At 51.1% G+C, this 19,070-nt stretch overlaps 1 protein-coding gene across 5 annotated transcripts in view; it reads left to right on the plus strand.

Moving 5' to 3' along the window:
• The window catches only part of NAV2 (neuron navigator 2), a 706,055-nt gene that overhangs the window by 367,488 nt on the left and 319,497 nt on the right, over positions 1–19,070 (plus strand). The gene's annotated exons all lie outside the window — the stretch shown is intronic.

Genomic DNA, 19,070 nt, shown 5'->3' on the forward strand with positions numbered 1-19,070 from the left:
CATTTCCTGAGCTCCCCCAGCACATCTGCTAATGTGTGAGGCTGGGCATTGCTTCTCTGGGAGACAGGCTGGAGAAAGAAGTGTCCAGCCTAACCCAGCTGTTCCAGGGCCCCGTCCTTGGTCCCATCTCAACTCAACCCCAGGGCCGTACAGTAGATTTGGAAGATGGCATTTCATCTTATCGCACCAGCAGCATATATGGTTTCAGTCGAAACCATCAGTGGATGGTGCTGTCTGTAATTAGTCACTCCCTTCCTGGCTTGGGGGGGAGACTGCAGGCCCGTGGAAGGATCTGAAGACCCATGCACAGCAGCCACTGACTCACAGCTCTGAGAGTGACCATCCACCAGTGACTCAGCATTGACACATGCTTTCCGTGGGCTCTGCAGGGGCCTGGCTGGGCCTCGCCACCTCCTGTTTCTTTCCCCTCTGAAGAACGCAGCTCCCATCTTCATGTTATGAAAACAGCATCTTTTCACAAAATAAAATTAGAAGAGTAAGAGGGAAGAATCTAGAGCCCTTTCCAAGAAGGAATTTAGCTGAGAGAACCAAATCCTGTCCAATATCCTGGATTAAAAAGAACCAGTCATGAACTACAAATGCAGTTGACTTTGGCCCTGAGATCTATGGGGGAAACTAGAAAAAAAAAAAAACAGTAATGAATCAGCAGCACAAGCAGGGTTTGCTCGTGAGCTCTTCCAGCCCTGGGCATGAATAAGGAGTTCTGTCTCGAGATCCTATCGAGTTTGCTTCGTGCCCCAAGGTGTGGAGTTTGGAAAAATACCCGTGCTGATGGTTCTTCTGCTTTGGGGAATAAAGAAAAGGAAACCCTCGTGGGAATGCTGTTTCTTGGAAAACCGTTCCTCACTGGAGCGCTGTGTTCAGATGGAGGCCCAGAGTGAGTCTGAACGGCTGGTGGAGGGTCTGAGCACCGCGGCTGCTCAGTCTGTGCCGAGGCCCGGAGTCCAGGCTGCTGAGGATGTCCAGACTGCTGGAGGCGAGGGCAGTCGGGGCAACCCTGGGTCTGTCATTTATCCATTCCTCTTTTTATTGATCAGCTGCTGTGTACCAGGCACTGAGAAACAAGAATAGCGAGGATTTTGTTGTCCTGGAATTGACCTTCTTGTGGGGAGATGCAGACGAAGCACGAGTCAGCAGTTGCATTCATAAGTGTGTTTCAGAGCGGCAAGTGCTGTGAAGAAAGTAAAGTGGGGAGAGGTGTACAAGGATGGGTGGGGGCGACGTTAGACGAGGGGTCCCGGGAAGGCTGCGCCCAGGAAGCAGCTTTATAGAATGAAGCACCAACCACGTGAAGAACAGGGGCAGCCTGATCCAGGCAGGGGGACCGCGTGGGGACAGCCGCAGCTCCCACAGTGAGTGCCACAAGGACCAGTGTCCCTGGAGCCTCGTGAATTGGTGGCTGTTTCCAGCTTTACACCGGGTGTGCTATAACCTCAACTGGAGGCCACTCAAACAGCCGTCTCCTGGGGACGGGGCAGGAAGGGGTATCCAGAACTCTGGGGACAAGCAGAAATGATCGATGAGAGGACTAAGCCTCCTGTCCTCCTCGCCTCCACATCTAAGCCCTCATCAAGCTCTGTTGGTTCATGCTCCCTGTTTTCTTTAGGCGAGTCCACTTTTCTTCATGTCCCTCACCTCCACCCTGGTCCAAACTCCAGCGTCTCTCCCCATGTCTACTGAAGAAGCCTCTGAACCAGATTCCCCACGTACAATCCTGCCCTTCTCCAGTCCACTCTCCACACTGTGGTCAGAATTATGTTTTAAAACCTCAGATCTGATCACGTCACACACATACCTCCTCAGTACTTTTCCATGACTCCTCGTAGCAAGCTAAGGACCCCAATCCCTACAGTGACGTACAACCCCTATCTGCAGATCCCTAGCCTCATTTCTAGGCGTTTGTGGCTTCACTTTCCATGCTCTGGCTACACAGGCTTTGGTCCAGTTCCTCTAATATACCGTACAAGTTCTGGCCTCAGGGCCTTTGCACAAGCCCCAATGGTTCCTGATCTGCTTTCCTTGGCCTCAGCAACTTCTACTCAGGTCCCAGGATAGCTATTACTTCTGCAGGGTCGTCTTCCTCATTCTTTGACACTACAGGACTGCGTAGGGTCTTTTAGTTCCATGTTCCTAATAGCACTTTGTATTTTTTTCCATACCTCTCAGCACCCTTGTTTTACTTGTGCTATCTCCATCCTGCACTAGTCCCTAAACTCCAGGAGGGCAGGAGCCATGACTGTCTTGTTCATTACCATGTCCTCAGCACTTGGAAAGCGTCTGGAGCACAGTGGACACTCGATATGTATTTGTTGAAGCGGTGAAGGAATGAATGCTCACAGAGAGGTTGATTCTGAAATGTTCCACTTGAATGTGCTGCTTGCTTTCAGCAAAATGAAATAACAGGAGACTGTCTGTATTTTCTGTTCCATTTCTCTACCCTATAGAGATGGTGATTGATATCTGGAGTTCAAGAATAAGCATAGCGAGCAGGAATTCTGGCAGATGAACAACCTGCTTAGGAAGTCTGTTCTTGCCTTCGACTATCAGAACAGTGTTATTTTCTTTGGCTCAAAGGAATCGAAGACTGTGTGTACTCAGGGAAACGGTGTAGACCCACGGTGTGGAGTCGGGGCCAGGGGTGAGACTCAAATAATAATCAAGTGAAAGAGGGTTGTGTGAAACCTGGTGGGGGACATCGGCTTTCTCAGCAGCTGAGGAATTGGAACATTCCCCCTTGTGTCAATGTGGAAGTGAATGAATTAAGCTCCGTTTTATGCCTTGCCTGGAAAAATACCAATGCTGCACTCGCATCGTTTCTGAAAGCTAACCCCAGATGCCACTCAGTCTCAGCTCTATGAGAGGCCGCTACAGGGAGAAGGCGTCAACAGTCACAGACTATGGGAAATAGCACTGAAGTGCAAAAAGGTTAGAGCTGTGGATTTTTACCTTTTTGACGTTACATACCCCTTTGAAAATCTAACAGAAGCAGTGGACCCTTCCTCCCCTCCATGTCTTCCCCGTGTGCAATTTATCCATATAACATCCTCCCATCCACGGGGACCCCTCGAGGGCCACAGCCTCAGGTTAAAAATTCCAGTTAGCAGGTCTGATTGGAAATTGAGCACAAATAAGCTAATAAGAGATGACAAGGAAGCACAAATTAGACAATGTTCGCGCTGAAGAATAAACTAGAAGTGCGCTGTAAGTAGATTTTTCTCTTCCCAAAGTTCTTCAATTTTTAGAGCAAGTCAGTTGGCACAGGGCAACCATGCGCATCTGAGTGGAATAAGGCAGACGTCCAGTCTCCCAGGGGAAGCCACTCGGAGCATCTCCTGGATCTGGCCACCCACCGTGATCTAGCCTCTAAAATGTCAGCGCCAGGACTGTGGTCATGGTCACCACTGGTCCCCAGCATCTAGCTCAGGGCTTGCCACTCCAGGTGCTCCATTAATATTTGTTGAGTGAATGAATCAATTAGTCCATCCTGGGTGGCCCCCAGTTCACTCTGTCTTCTTCTCTTTAATTTTGTTCTGAATTTATCAGATTCTTCAGTTTTGATTTATTTGTTCAAGAAATATTCATTGAGCGCCTCCTTGCCTTCAGATGGACCATCATTGTTCTCCAGGCGCAGAGCGACATGAGATCGAAGAGCTCCTGCTTGGGGTCATCGCCCCTGGCTTACAGTGTCAGCTCTGCTGCTTGGGGGTGAGCAAAGCCTCAGTTTCCTTAACTGTAAAGTGGGGTGTGAGAATTCAGTAAGGTCAGGCAGCTAAAGCACTGAGCACACTTCTGGACACTCAGCTGCGTGTTCTTTGAATAACTATCAGCCGTGTTAGGATTACTTAGCTCCTCTGCCATACAGTTCATTGGTTCCTTTGGGGTCCTCTTCACTTGCTGAGCCCACAATTCTGAACCCCAGAAACTAATTGTTGCTGTCCACACAGCAGGTAAAGTGTAGCCTTTAAAAAAATTCTAGAATGTTTCACCATGGCTATATTCAAGGGTTGGGAGCATTATTAATTTCTCCCCTTTCTATTTTTCTGTATTTCTAATTTTAATTAATAAGCAGGTATTTAATAATTTAAAAAGTACTGAATAAGAAGAAGTATTGTAATAAAAATGTGTTTATTCTGGGCTAGCCCGGTGGTGTAGTGGTTAATTTCGCATGCTCTGCTTTGGCGGCCCAGGGTTCACAGGTTTGGATCCCGGGTGCAGACCTACACACCACTTATCAAGCCATGCTGTGGCGGTGTCCCATGTATAGAGTGGAGGAAGATGGGCACCAATGTTAGCTCAGGGCCAATCTTCCTCACCCCCAAAAAATAAAAGTGTTTATTCAATTTTACTAAATTCAGAGGTGGAAAACCAGGACATTTTATTGTCTCTGATCTGTAGAATAAATTCCAGACAGTGGGAAAACTCAATTTGTCCACTATATTGCCCAAATAAAAATACCCAACAGAAGCACCAAGAAAGGACGGTGCCTTTTTGAGTAAACATGGATGTGGTGTTGAGTTTAGGAGATGTAGGGTTCAGAACTTGACTCCTGGTTGGCCGCTCGGCTCTACTTCCATCCGACTCCGTATGGAACTTTGCGAAAACTGCTCAGCCTCCTTAAGCTTCAATTTTCTCATCAGTAAAATGGGAGAGACAAATGGAGAAACGTTTCCTTATAGATCGTTGTGAGAATGAATATCCAATACTTCACACGTAAGAGTAAGTCTTCCAAAGGTTCTTTTCTTCGAATAGCATCAGCAACATCATTCTGTACATTGTGTGTGTGCATTTTGCCTGTATGTGGGTGTAAATGTCTACGTGTTTGTGCGTATGCATGTGTTTATACGTGTCTCCACTTTGATGTCCACTCATCCTCCCAGACTGATCATGGCCAAACCAGAACTTCTGGTTTCTCACACCCCCGTCGCCAACCGCTTCTTGAGATGTCTTCTCCATGTCAGTAAATGACACCAACGTTCACTTGGTCGTTGAAGCTAAAATCCTGAGTTGTCCTTCACTCCTCTCTCTCCCGCACATCCCATATTCAGTTTGACAACTCAACCCATATGTCTCAAAATCAGTCCTTCTCACCACAGCCACTGCCGCCATCCCAGACAGAGCCGGTGTTCATCCATCCTTTCACTCCTGTGTGAGTGTGACCGCTCCACCACCACGTGGTGCCACTCTGGACCCTACAGCCACTTTCCCACAGTGGAGCCAGAGTGACTCCGACGAGTATATCCCTCGCATGCTGCTTCCTCGCTCAGAACCCCCCTCCGCCATGGCTCCCTATAAGACTGGAAATAAAACTCAGACGGGTTCCTGTCCTCAGATCTCTATGTTAGGGATAAGCAAACTTCTGTAAAGGGCCAGATAGTGACGACTTTCGGTTTTGTGGGGCACGTAGGAGTCTGTCACATCGTCATCATCTTCCCTTCATCGTCTTCATCTCAGTCATCTCCATCTCCTCCTCCTTCCAATCCTTTACAAATGTCATAACTCTTCTTAGCCTGTGGGCCAGAGTTTGCCGACCCTTGTGCCACACCAGCTGGCCTTGACCCTTCTCTCCCGCCCATCCCCCCTCACCCTCGGTCCTGCTCACTCTGCTCTAGCCTCAGTGGTGATCTTACTGTCCTTGAGCACACTGACCACGTTCTGCTCGGGGCCTGTGCACGCCTGACCCCTCGGCCCCTAACACTGTCCCCTCAGGTCTGCTGCGTGGCTCACTTCCTTCCTTTGTTCAAGTCTCTGCGTGCAGGTGCCTCCTTGGAGAAGCCTCTCGGAGCAGCCCCTCTGGGGCACTCGCCCCCCTCCCGCCCGGGCACACTGTCCCTCAGCAGCCCTACTTCCTTTGTGGTACTTGGTGTACATTTCCTTGTTGGTCGGTTCTGCCGCTCTAGAATGTAAGCATCTTGACCCGCAGCGTCTGTCTTGTTTGGCATGGTCCTCCCCAACACCCAGAATAGAACTTGACCCTCAGTGGTCCTTCAGAAACTATTTGTTAGATAAATTAATAAATGTTAGAACACTTCTGCCTTGTAGCTAGCTTCCAATCCCTGGGCCTATACCACTCGTTTGCGCCAGGCGGCCCTCTTTGAAATCCTCAGCCCTGTTGGCTATGTCTAGCAGAGAGGATCGTGAAGGCGCCAGGCTGTGTTCTGGTGACAGCGAGGCCTGTGAGAACCCAGTTCCTTGTGCTGTCAGGGTCTGAAGGATGATCCAAGTGTGAACGTGGGGGAGGAGAGCAGCGGGGGGAGGAGGGCGAGCCGAGCCAGGCTTTGCAGGAGAGGAACTGTCCAGCTCTCAGGAAGCTGATGTCATTGGAGCATCTCTGGACGATAAGTGCTGAGCGGAGCCAATGCCTGCCGTCCCTGGAGGAGAGAGAGAAGCATCTCTTGGAGCCAGAGGAAGAGCACTAAGATAAAGTGTCCTTCCCAGGAACATACTGCCAGGGCAGCCTGCAAACCAGTTAGTGCAGACGTGGAAGGGCTGGCGCTTATCAGGCCTAGGAGGGGCATGGTGGGAAAATCTGATAGGTCTGGAGCCACTGAATAGAACATGGCAACTCCTAGCCTCAGGCACAAATCTCCTGGAATCCCCTTTTAGGGGCCCCTCTGGATTGGCAAGCTAGAGGGGTGCACTGGGAGCAGCCAGGTATACTCTCCTCCCATCCTGTCTTGCTCCAGTCCGGGAGCCTCAGGAGAAATGGGCTTGGCTCTGGTCACTGTGAAAGGGAGGCTGGGTCCTTCCTGGGGTCACTGTGGAGGACTCCAGGAGGACTTGGTACCATGTACCCTGGGGTTCTGGCTCAGGATCAGACGACGAGCCTTAGATTGGGCAGTGAGCCTGGCTGTAAACTGACTCATACACCAGGCAGGGACTGGACCAACCCTGGCCCAGGAGCCAGGTCAGGGAGTGAAAAGATACGGGAATCTCTTCCTTGGATGCTCTTTGGGATAGAAACTGGAGGATGCAGGACAGGGGAGCCTGTACACTGTCCAGATTGGGGAATTTCGTGTGTAAGATCATGAGTCTAGCTCTTGACTTTAGAAAATAAGACAGCTAGATAACATGAGGGAAAATGCATTGATAGTACAAATCAAACTGTCTATCACAGCCAGGCCTCAGGAGCCCAGGTCAGGGTGTTGGATGGTCTGGGATCTGATGACGGGTGTGCCCTGTGACCTTTGACCACTCACTTGACGTTTCTGGGCTTCAGTGTTTTCACCTCTATAACGGTAATGGTAAATCTTGACATTGTGATCTCTTGAGTTATTAGGATCAAGCAAGAGAATAAATAAAGTCTTTGTAAAGTTAAAAAGGCTCTACTCATGTACAGCTTGATCCCTTATCAAGTTGAATAAAACAGTAATACCAATAGTAGCAATAAACATCTGGTGAGCACTGACCCTGTTCCAGGCACCGGCCCAGAGTTCATGTGTGTGTCTCACGTGGTCCTCATGGCAACCTCGAGAGAGGCACTGTGATAATCCCATGAGCAGATGAGCTCGGAGAGCACAAAGAAGTGCAATCACTTGCTCCAGGTCACACAGCTAGCCAGGGTGGCCCGGAATCTGAATTCAAGTAGTTTGTATCTGGAGGATGCTCTGGGACTCGAGGGCCTGTAGCCCAGATCTCCAGGCTCCCAGCCCAGCCTCCCCGGGCTTCCTTGGGGAAGGTAACCAGCAGTGTGTCCAGTGAAAACAAACCCATCACTATCTCTTCCCTGCAGACGGTTCCATCCCTGCCAGCTGCAGAGAGGCTGTGGGGCCTTGACACGGCCTCATGTTTACCAACTCCAAGAGCCAAGGGTTCCAACAGGGATGGCGGCTCCCACCGACCCTGGGAAACAGGGAGAGGTGCCAGGGAGCAGGGGCTCCTCCAGGTGATGGGGAACAGGCGTGTGTGGTGGGACTTCCCCGTCCAGGATGGGCCTCCCTCATTGCACGTTGAGTGGGTCCTGGAAAAACATTTCCTTGAGAAAGCAGAGGCAGGGAGGCAATCTCTGAAGGGCAGGCGGTTGTTTCCCACGTCCTCATCAGGAAGAAGAGGAGGAAAAGCCGTCAGCGCTCCCTGCCTGCAGCCCCTCCCTCATCAGGACAGCACGGCCGGCCGCCCAGGGCTGTCTGCCTGGCTTGCCCTAATATTGTTCCCTCAAGTGGAGTTTGATGAGCTTGGCCAACAGAAAGAGGCAGATCAGGGCTTCTGGGCACCCCTCTCTGAGACTACCCCAGAAGCCTTTTCAGAGGGACCAGGATGATGAAAGGACATGAGAGCACAGAGAAGAGGAGTTACTGAAGGAACCATGGCCTTCATCCTGGGCAGGAGGAGACCCAGGAAGCCTGAAGGGTTGCTCTGAGGTGGGCTGGTTCAGTGAGGCCTCCATCGGGTGGAGGAAGGACTGGCAGGGATAGTGAAAGGAAACACGCAGAAATCTCACAGTGTAACAGGCAGAGGCTTCCAGAAGGAAAAAGGACTGCCCTGGGGGCAGTGAGCTCTCCATCACTGCAGGGGTTCAAGCAGAGGCAGGAGGCCCCCTTGGCTGGGGCCTTGCTGAGGGGAGGCATACGCCCTGGAGGATCGCTAAGGCCAGCACAGCCCTGAGAGCCTGTGGGCGTGTCAAGAAGGAGGGTGGGAACTGAGGTGGAATGGAGTGGAAACGGCATGTTCAGTGCAGGCCAGGGCTGTGCTGGCCTTGGCCCGCCCCCACGCTGGGCCTTGGGTCTCTGTCTCTGTTCAGTCTTGGCCCTAGTGCCCTGGAACCACCACACCTTGCTATTACTTCCTTCCCAGGATGACTACTAGCCCCCACCCTGCCCTTCCGTGCTCTGCTTGCTGCTGGGTCACGCTGCTGGATAATGGGCCAGATGAGCTATCTGGGGCTGGCTGTGTTACCTTTCTCAGGTAACACGATGCCACAACCTGAGTACGAAGCCCTTGCTCCTAGAGCAGGGGTCCTCAGCCTTTAGTGGGCATCGGAATGAGCTGCAGAGACACAGACTGCTGGGTCCCGCCAGAGTTTCTCATTGGGTAAGTCTGGGGTGGTGTCCGAGAGTTTGAATATCTAACAAGTTCCCAGGTATTGGCAATGCTGTTGGTCTGCGGATCACACTTTGAAAAACACTGCTCTAAAAGACCTATAAGGCTTATAACCTTAGGTCCAAGGCTATGGATTCAGACAAACCTGTGTAGGAATCCTTGCTACATCATTATGAGCTGTGTGATGATTCGCAATTTACCTGATGCCTCTGTGCTTCCCTTATCTGTTCTGCTAAATGGTAATAGTACCAGTTTCAAAGAGTTATTGTGAGGATTAAAGATGGTGATTTATACAAACAGCTTGGACAGCGTCTGGGACTGCTAAATATGCAAATACTCAATAAATGTTAGCAGTTTTTATTATCAGAATAAAATGATGGGTATTTCAGACATCCCGCGTCCACCTCTATAGGAGAGTGGTTTCAGAGCAGACTAGGGTGCACATTCTCTTCCACTTGTGCCCCATGCGTAGGGCCAGTCCCATTGGTAATCCTTACCCATCTGCTCTGTGCTGGAAAGATGGGGATTCGTCATTAGTAGGGCCATCCTTCAATTCTTGGTTTTGTGTCGGGCCAGCCGTACATTGTGAGTGACTGGCTGTGGGGGTGACTGCAGGAGCCTGCCTGATGGGAACCAGACTGTGTGTGGGTCACAAGGAGCGGGGTCATCTAAGGTCTCATCGCATTTCTGTTGGAGCCCCAGGGCCCCTCTGTCTTGTCACTCATCTCCTGTGGTCCCTGGACTGATAGTTATAATGACTTAACCTGAAGGACGGGTTAAGTCTTCTGCAGCAGAGTCTCCAAATTAAGTGAGAAACTCTAGGGGTGACTTCAGATGGCCTCAGACTCTCTGAACGTTGCTGAGGATGGGGACCCTCTGGGAAAACACGTGCCGGGTTCTGCCTCATGGGAGACGTATCCTGAGGTGAGCTCCTTGGAGTAGTAGCTTGAGAAATGCTCCACCCAAAGGGTTCTGTAGTCAAATAAATTTGGGAAGTGCCCCATTTCCGATTTCCTGCTGGGAGCTCCGGGACGCTCCCTTGTACGTTTAAGCTTCCCGGAAGTCCTGCAGTTAAGACACATACGTAAGGTTGTTGAAGATGCTGAACTTTGTTTCCCATCCCTTCATTTTGGGAAACTAGCTCTAGGAATTCACAGTTTTCCAGGCGCCTTCATATGTAGTGTCCCACCTGAGTTTCAAAACAACCCTGAGAGGTAAGTGATCGTACCCGTTGTACAGAAGAGGCGCTGAGGCGTGGAGAGGTTTATAACTTGCCCCTGGTGACAGAGCTATTTAAACACTGTCTATGATTGCGTGACCCGAGAAACAATTTAGTTATAGTAGCAGCGATCATTAAAACCAAAACAAACAAAAAAACTAGCGCAAAAAAAAAAAAAAAAAAGCCCTACTAAATGGGAATGGCACCTGTTTGTCAAACCCTTCCCGTGGAGCACATCTACATTATTTATTGATCTCAGGCTCACATTAGGGGTATGATGTCACCACACAGAGAGGTGGAACGGCACAGGTTCAGAATGTGGATTCTGTAGCTAAACGGAGTTCAAATCCAGGTGATGTCTGTGACTGTGGGCAGGGGATTTAAGCTTTCTGTACCTCTTTTCCCTTCTGTAAAATGTCACTTTCAAGCCTATATCCTAAGGTTACTACGATGATCCCATGAGATATTACATGCAACTTCTCAGAATGGTACTTAGCACGTAGAGGATTTATTTATGAAAGTATTAGTTATTGTTGCTGCTGTGGTTTTTGTTAATAGTATTATGTAAACTCTACTTGTCTTGAGAACCCATGGAGAGGTATTTAGATAGGAGCCAATAGGTCTAAGACCTAGCTTGGCCCTCTCATTAAGCAGCTGTGCAACTTTGGACAGCTCACTTAACCTCTCTGCACTTCAGTGTCCTCCTCAGAAAATATGCCATCCAGCTTACAGTTCACAGAATGGTTCTAAGAACAACCACCTGGGTCACTGATGGGAAAGTGCTTTGATAAACATAAAACCAGGTCATCGTGAATTCTTGAGGTCCTCAACTACAGCATGCCCAGGGAGGAAGCTGTGGAAAGGGGCTGGCTCTGGAGAACCTGTCTACGAGGTCTGCTCTAGGAGCTGAGAATGCCCAGCAGGGCCGAGGCCGTCTGCTCAATGGCAGCAGTAATTATGACCAGTGTAATTTCAGGGGCCTGCATGGAAGCCAAAGGCGAGTCATTAGCAGTATGGGGAGTTTTCCTTTGCTAAACAATGGCATCCTCGTTCTGGGATTTCCCAGGTTGTCCTCTGTTGACTCAGCATCTCAGACATCTGTTTCCCCTCATCTTGTGCCCCGTGTCCCCAACCCTCCCCGCAGTGGCACTCGTCACAGGCACCCTCTCCTGGGCTGGGGGAAGGAGGAGCCCTCCGAGTGGAGTGTGTACACTGCTGGGTGTCTGCATGTGTGCATGCACGTGTGTGCGTGTACAAGCAATCTTCCGTGACATCAGGATGTCCAACAAAAGTGGAATCTGTTTACCTACCGCTTTTGTTCTAAAGGAAAAGTCTCCATCAGGGAATAATTTTTAGCCCACTTCGAGGGTATTTGTGTTCCTTTAATCACTCAATCGTGTAACTTTTCGGTGAAAAGCGACAGCATCCTCCACAGCACAAGTTTCTTAGGGAGGCGCTCCGTTCCTCAGCGGTTCCTGGGAAGCGTAGCCCACAGCCCCTTGGGAAAGCGGCTGCCTCTGAAATGGCTAACCTTAACCCCGGCACGACGAAAGCCAAACCACACCCCCTCTCCCCAACTGAACCACAACCGCCCGAAACAAAACAAACCAGCGCAACCCAGGGAGGGCTGGAGGGCAGCTCCCTCCCAAGCTCTTCTCTGAATCATTTAGACACAAAACCAGAACAGAGGACAAAAATTAAAAACCACTGAACTTTTCTAAGTGCTTCGACAATAGCTAGCTATATTCCTACGCCCACAGTTCTGTGGCAGAATTTTTTTAACTTGTTTTTTTTTTTTTGGCCTTAACCAGTTTGATTTCACCTTACGTGAACCCCTAGCCTAAGCCACTTCCAAAAAACGTCTGCAGGTCCCCACATCCTGACCCCTCCCTGGGTCAGAGCCCACGGTGCAGCTCCTGGAAGGGCGGGGGGGCGGGGGGGGGGGCTGGCAGCGTGGAGGCCCTTCAAAGCAGGGTCAGAGGTCGCCCAAAGATTGCACAATTTCAACCCTTATCTGCCTCATTGAGGGGGTGGGAGGTTGAGGAGGCTGGAGGTGGAGCCCTTAGGCCTGGGATGTTGAATAGAGCAAATAAATACCAGGGGCACCTGGCAACCCTGGGACTCGAGGGAAGCGTGGCGGCCTCCAGGATGTGTCCTGGATTGCTTGGGGCCTGTCTGGCTGCTTTGTCTAAGACAAAAACCTCTCACCCCGGAGCTGTAGTTATTCTTTAATTCTTCATGCATTCATCCTGAAACTTCTTTCTTAGCCTAAACTCCTGTTTGGCAGTGTTTGGGGGCTATAGAGAGAAATAAGACGCAATCCTCCCTGGCCAAAAGCTCTTCCGTCTAGTGATATTTAAAAGGAAATGTCAACTCTCCAGACTGCCAGCAAACAAGTGAATCTGTAGCCCGGGGAGGTCACCGCGGACTCGATTTCTTCCTGAGGCTGCCCAAGGTGCCATCTTGCCCAGCGTTGCCAGCCTCCCGATTCGGCTGGGTTTGTTTTCAACACATTTTACACACTACAGTGGAAGAAGCTCTATACAGGGGACCCCGGTTCTTCTGGAAAAGTGTGGGGGGTAGAGGGGGCCTGGATGACCTTTAAGCCCCCTACAGTCTTGACATTCTTAATATATTAATTCTGTTTAATAATACCAGTGATAAGCCCAGCACTATTTTGGGTGTACAAAGATGGATAAGCTGTTCCTAAGCATTTTATTATCCAGTGGTAATAATATTAATATCAGTAACACCCATAACAGCAAATGAGATGTGCCCACCCCAACTACAAGAGGAGATGGGCTATTAGAAAGGCAGTCTGGAAGAGAGAAACGAAGTCCTGGGGGCCACAGTGGAGGGTATAAGTAGCTCCAACCGGTGGAGGGATCTCAGAGAAGTTCACAAACAAAGTTAATTTTGCTCTGGGTCCGGAAAGATCAACACGATATCATTTGGCAGAGAATGGAAGGAAAAGCACTTCCATGCTGAGGGCACAGCCTAGGCAAAGGCATGGAGGGTGACTGTGCACCTGCTCTGGCCTGGACTGGCCTAGTCCAGGATAGTGAACCACCCACAGGGACACTGGGAGGGGCGATGGGAGACAGTGCTCCACCCAGAATTCTCTGCCACCACCTGACCCTCCTCACTGGAAGGAAGAAAGTGAATTGCCTGGAGACCCAGAAAGTGACAAATTAAACCCTATTCAGGGAACACATGAAAGGCAGTGGCATTTGGTATATGCACTGAGGAGATGCCTTTACATAATTCTTTATCTCTAGAGAAAAAAAGGGGGTGGAGGGTGGGAGAGAAATTCTTGGCTAGCCCAGCCCAGCCCAGCCCAACGCTTTCCCGGGACATATTCATTCATTTGTGGGCTTGTCAGTGTGACATTGCATCTGCCCTCCTGAAAGTCATACATCTTACTTTCAAACCCTCCGGTCGCCTTGGACCCCCTGCAGACCCTGGTGTTCCTGGGCTGACCTTTTGGCAGGGGGCTCACTCTGCTCCGAGGCTGGGGGAGGGAAGATGGCACCTCCTATGCTCAGGCCCCGGTGTTGCTGGCTTTCGACAAGAGTCCTTTCTTCTCCAGGAAGGATTTTAGTGCTTTTCTTACATTTGACTCTCAAGTCCTGAAAAGCCTGCCAACCGTGTCCTTCCACAAGCCTTTTATTTCAACTTTGATACATCTTCCTCCAGATCCAAGATCTGGGTGGGAAGGAGACTTCGAGTCAGTCTTAACGTCACCTGCAAAACTGTCTGCTCACAGGTTGTCTTCATTATCCCAGGGACAGCATTTCTGGGATTTCGTTTCCTGTATGGAGCACGACAGTAACATGGACACTGCAGACAGGGCAGGAGGACCGGCCTGAGCCATGCCCCAGTTTGGCAGCTGCTGAGCTGGTTAAACAGAGCCGATCGCTCTCCCCCTCTGAGCCTTTATCTGCAAAATGGGGAAAATGACCTATCTTAGCATTGCTGTAAGTGATGAGTAAATGAAAGGTGCCCTGTTCCATGCTTAATAAATAGCTGCTAATATGGCTAGGATTTTCATTTGACAGATGATGCTAAACACTTCTATGGAATTTTACTATTCCAGCCAAGGTATCTGGGGAAAAAATAATGTCAAGCTCTCCAGCTTGTTCCCTCCCTCTGGGTGGCACACTGCTTCTGGTCTTCCGTCTGCCATCCTCGTACCATGTAGAGGCTGACATCCCCCACCATCAGCCTCCCGCGTGGGTGGAAAGGCTTCAGCCCACATTTGGCGCAGTCTGGAAGAGCCCATTTTGTCCGACGTTCCCCTGGCCGGCCCCCACAGTGTCTGCACTTTTCCCCATTAGTCACTGCTTTGGCTGAAAGAGTGGAAGACCCCTGTTAAACTGAAATACGTTATCTGGGAAACACATTAAGCCATTAACATCTGGACACAAATTAGTTTGTCAGACGGGCTGGGCTGCAGAATTTAGGAGTGAGGAGGAACTTTGCAGATCATCAGTCCACAGCCGAGGGGAGAGGTCCGTGGATGAGCAGGTCTTTGGGGTGTCAGGCCTCAGACCCTGCTTTCTGGCCCGAGTCTCCCCCCTCTTCATTCAGGAGATATTTATCACGTGCCTCCTGTAGCTGAGCAAGTGCTGAAAATTCAGAGGAGTAGAGGAGCAGAGCAGACAGACATGGGAATAAGCAAGTGCTGAGTGACGTGGGACAGACCTCTCGATGCTGGGGATGGAAAGGTCTGGAAGAGAGGACACTGCCAGCAAAGGGCAGATCCAACCTCTGGGGGTCAGCATCACCAGGGGTTGCTCAGTACTAGGACCTAGTACCATGAGAGTACAAGAGAGGTCACACTCCTGGAGCCGGGCTAAGCCAGGGCTGGGGAGTGTCACTGCCTGCAAGGCTCAGGCTGAATTGTCATGCCGAGGGGATGGATCAGGAGGCCATGAGCTGAAAAAGAGGCCAATAGCTGGAAGGAGCCAGACCACACTTCAGGGCAGAGCTTCACAAGCATTGTTCCCACCAGCCTTGGCCCATGTGCTCAATACAGGCTGATCTCTTTCCCTTAATTCACATCAAAGGCCTTGGTGGAAGATGACAGAAACGGGAGGAAGGAGGAGAAAGGCGCCGGAAGAGGCAGTGTGGCGAAGGGGAAATCGCTCTCCAAGGTGTGGGAGGTTGGAAGGAGCCACTTCTGTCTCTGCAAACCTGCAGGGTCCTGACACCTGCCTGGGGAAACTCACACCCTTACCCCTCGGGGCCGCCCACTGCATCAGTGGACCACTGGGGACATCAGTCCTCTTCCATACACCTCCCCTTATTCAGGTTGTCCTTCTCCACCCCCTGCACGAGTCCAGCAGCCTCTAAACTGGTGTGCCTCCCTCCTCCAGCCTCCACCTTTTCAAAGCCGTCTTCTTGCTGTTACTAAGACGTCCACCTAAAACGGGAACTCGGTCAAATCACTCCCCTGGTTCATAAGAATTAAGAGTAGAATCCCCTTTGCAGGGACCCAGCCTGCCCCAGCCTAGCAAGTCACCCATTTCCTGCCCCTTGATCTCCACCCTCTGACCACACGGAACCGGCTCTGCCTTGTCACACCTCTCCGCCCTTGCACGCGTTCTTCCACCTGCCTGGGATGCATCCCTTTTGTCCAGCCTACCTTTATCCTTCCAGATGCAGGTCAGTGTCTCCTCTGTGGAGCTCTTCCAAGTTTCCCAGTCTTGTTCACAGCTTTTTTCTTTATGGCCCAGCTGTACACGGCACAGCTCTCTTTTGTAGCACCTGTCACATTACCTTGCACCTGTTAGGGTACGTGTCCATCTTCTACTAGACTGTGTGTGTACATGGTAGGGGCACACACGCACACATCAGAGAGGGACTCCTCTCTGACCTCAATACCCAGCACAGAACCGGGTAAAGGCATTGCTGTAGATGCTCAAGGAGCGTTTGCTAAATGAGCTAGCACACCTGTGGCTAGCACACCTGCGTGAGGTTTTTTTATTTTTTTGAGGAGGATCAGCCCTGAGCTAACTGCTGCCAATCCTCCCCTTTTTGCTGAGGAAGACCGGCCCTCAGCTAACATCCATGCCCATCTTCCTCTACTTTTTTATATGTGGGACGCCTACCACAGCATGGCATGCCAAGTGGTGTCATGTCTGCATCCGGGATCCATACCGGGGAACCCTGGGCCGCCAAGAAGCAGAACGTGCGAACTTAACCGCTGTGCCACCAGGCCAGCCCCCTGTGTGAGGTTTGAAAGGCAAGGCCGCAGGATTTCTTCCCTCTCTAGCCCTCCCCCGCCCCCATTCCTCTTGGCACCATGAGTGGTGTTTTCCATCTTTGACCTGCAAAGATTTTGATGGGGAACTAATTGCTCATCCAGTGACTTCCTGGAGATGTGCAGTTTTTAATGTTTTGGGTATCCTAGAGAATGTGATAAGCTGGTAGATCCTTCCCCCCAAGGGGCTGGCCCCGTGGCCGAGTGGTTAAGTTCGCGCGCTCCGCTGCAGGCGGCCCAGTGTTTCGTCGGTTCGAATCCTGGGCGCAGACATGGCACTGCTCGTCAGACCACGCTGAGGCAGCGTCCCACATGCCACAACTAGAGGAACCCACAACGAAGAATACACAACTATGTACTGGGGGACTTTGGGGAGAAAAAGGAAAAAATAAAATCTTTAAAAAAAAAAAAGAAAAAAAAAATGCACAAACACCCTGTCTCAGCATTTTCACACAGCCGGGAGGCTTCTGGCCTCCACATCCTCCCACCCAGCTCCAAGGACCCCTGGCTTAAAGCAGCTGCAGCAGAGAGCTTGTGTTTTCTTCTCCTGGCCAATAAGATTCTGTCAGTTTTATTTTCAGGAAAAAAAAGTTATTTTAGAATCTGTTTTCCAAATACATAAGATAACTTAATATGGAATATGGTTTTTCAAATGACATATGCTGTTCCCTCTCTGTGTTCCCCTAGGATGTTCCCTTCCCTCGAGGCAGCAAATATCGGTGCCTGTGTTTCATTCTCCAGAAGTAAGTGTGGAGGTGTACGTAAAAGGGTCACTCAGTCTAGGGCAGGGCCCCAGGCAGGATGTAGGATGTGCTGCCTGGGTCTGGCTCAGTCCCGGATAGAGAGGAAGCTGTGAGAACTTAGAGTAGGACATTGTCAACAGACTTGCATTCTTTCATTTGGGAAACATTTTCTGAGTTCCCACTGTGTGCCACACACTGTTCCAGGCACTTGGGGACACCGTGGAGGGACAAAACAGACAAGGTTCCTGCTTTCGTGGAGTTTATAGCCTAATGGGATGAGGCAAAAAAATAAACAAGAATACAAGTTAGCTAAGGTCACACAGTGAGCAGAAAAAGGGAGGAATGGGATAGAAGAGTGTGGGAAGAAGGTCACTAGGTTAAAAGTCAAAAGTCCTTCTGAGGCGGTCACATTAAAATGAGACCATGGGCTGGTCTGGGTGGAACGGTGATCCAGGGAAAGGGACTGTCAGGTGCAAAGGCCCTGGGGTGGGAAGGATTTCCATGTGCCTGAGGATAAGAAAGAAGCTAGAGTGCTGGAGCACAGTAGGCAGGGGAGACGGTGGGAGATGAAGTTGTAGGCCAGAGAAAAGAGTTGGGATTTTTCAACCATGAAGACAAACCACATCCTGAAAGGTTTAGGGAGGGCAACATTTTGATCTAATTGACATGTTTTAAAGATTATTTTTTAAAAATTAGGACTCATTTTATCACCTCTCCTCATTTTGAACAGTTTTGACTACTGAAGTGAATGTGTAATAAGGCAGTTCCGTGAGTTGTCATCGTCCTAGCTCTCTGTCAGCAGTGGGGAGCCAGGATTTCCATCCCAAGATGTCAGCCCAAATATGATGCAAGCCCCGAGGTCTGGGTGGCCAGTGCCATCTTGCCTTGGGGAGCCGAAGGAATCCTGAGACTTTTCAGGATTCTGAAGGTCCCCTGGAGGGTCACTGCTAGATTAAGGGGATGCTGGACCCAGGCCAAGGGTTGGGCAGGAAGGTGATCAGGTGCCCAGCCCCCAAACTCTCAGAGGAAAGCACAGGATGAAGGGGGCAGGCCCCTAGAGAGAGCCTGTGGCAGGCGGGGGAGGCAGAAGAGGAAACAAAGGGCACACAGCCTCTTGCCCTATCTGCCTGCTCCTCCCTTGAGGGCCACGGGTGTCCTTTCTGTGTTGGCAGCAGCCAGGTGTGTTTGAAAACACTTGAGCCCGGTCCTTCACGTAGCAGGAAATAAATGTTGCTAGGGGAGCGGCGTGTGGGGTGGGGCGGGGTGCAGGTGGAGGTGGAGGCGATGTGCATCCATCCCACAGTCACTAATCCCAGCTGTTGGGGGCGGGGGCCCGAGTGGCTACCGCCAGACAACTTGGGTGAGTTCGTGCAGAAAGAAAAGACATGCAAAAAGACGGAGCTGAGCACGCGTGGGGAGAGGCGCGGGCTGTGTCTGGGCTAAGGACCGAGAGGACCCGGGGAGCCACAGCCAGCGCTCCGGCAGCCCCCCCCATCACACCCCTCCATCACTATCTAAGGCTGCCCTGCCTCCCCGAAAGAGTTAAGTACCTCCCCCTCCGGCCATCGCTGCCCCTTCCCTCCCCCCTGCCCACCCCGCGATGGCGAACCGGCCCATTGAAGCGCCGGGGGCCCCGCGGGGCGGCCCGCGGGCCGGCGAGGGGCGGGGAGCCTGCCACCCGGACCCCCCCGCCGCGGCCCCAGCGGCCTGCGCGCTGCGAGGCGCGGGCGCTCGGACGCAGGGGGAGTTGTTTGATTTGGCGGAGGCGGGGACGCCAGCGGGGAGC

The sequence above is a fragment of the Equus asinus genome, chromosome 20, assembly GCF_041296235.1.
Source record: "Equus asinus isolate D_3611 breed Donkey chromosome 20, EquAss-T2T_v2, whole genome shotgun sequence".
NCBI classification, from domain to species: domain Eukaryota; kingdom Metazoa; phylum Chordata; class Mammalia; order Perissodactyla; family Equidae; genus Equus; species Equus asinus.